Raw genomic sequence first — 844 nt, 5'->3', positions numbered from 1 at the left:
TGCACATATACATGTATTTATGTGATGCATGAACATATTATGAATGACATGTCTCAAAGGGTGAAATGATTTAAAAGATTTATGCATATGAGACATGTATTAGGTTACCTAAGCCTTGACTCAACTTAAACTAGATTCTAGTCTAAGCCTAGTACCAATTAAAGACTTAAGCATGTTGATTTGTTGGTGATCTTCAAGCTCTTATAAACACAAGTTGTCCTCATCAAAACCATGACATATAAAGAGAGCTTTCCAAAGTGTTCCTCTTGACATGCACACTTTCAAGGTGGTGCACTATAGAACTAATTGTCTCGTTACCTCAACTTGTTGATTTTCTTAAAATAATATAAAAGCAATGTAAAGTACTGCACTATAAGACAAGTGTGTTGTCACACTACTCTATGTAGTCTAAATCAAGGAGAGATAGCGAACAATAGGACTAGGGCCTTATCGCATTACCTCATCTTATTATATTTTAAAATAATTTAATAAAAGCAATGTAAAGTAATGCACTATAGGGCTAGTGCCATCTCATGCTAGTTTATGGTGTCTAAAGCAAGGAGATGTACTGCACTATATGATTAGTATGTTGTCACGTTACCTCATCTTATTAATTATTATAAAAATAATTTGATAAAAGCAATATAAAGTAGTTGTTGAAAGCGTATATTCAGTGTTTTTATTTTAGTTGGGAGTTTTCTTTTCTCAACAAATCGTCCTGACAATAGTGTCAATTTTTTGAAAGATTAATACTCTCATTTTCGTTATGTTCCTTTTGTAAGTAAGAGAACTCGGTTTTATTCTTTGTTCGCCATCTCGGCTTTGTTGAAATAAATTCCAACGC

At 32.5% G+C, this 844-nt stretch overlaps 1 long non-coding RNA gene across 1 annotated transcript in view; it reads left to right on the top strand.

Annotated features, from left to right (window-relative positions):
• The window catches only part of LOC109326538, a 12,935-nt gene continuing 12,603 nt past the window's right edge, over positions 513 to 844 (top strand). Inside the window, exon 1 of the long non-coding RNA XR_002105250.1 lies at positions 513 to 523. This is a non-coding gene — a long non-coding RNA (uncharacterized LOC109326538). The remainder of the gene's footprint in view (positions 524 to 844) is intronic.

This window comes from Lupinus angustifolius, chromosome LG14 (genome assembly GCF_001865875.1).
Source record: "Lupinus angustifolius cultivar Tanjil chromosome LG14, LupAngTanjil_v1.0, whole genome shotgun sequence".
Classification (NCBI taxonomy): domain Eukaryota; kingdom Viridiplantae; phylum Streptophyta; class Magnoliopsida; order Fabales; family Fabaceae; genus Lupinus; species Lupinus angustifolius.
This window is presented reverse-complemented; position numbering and strand designations above follow the sequence as displayed.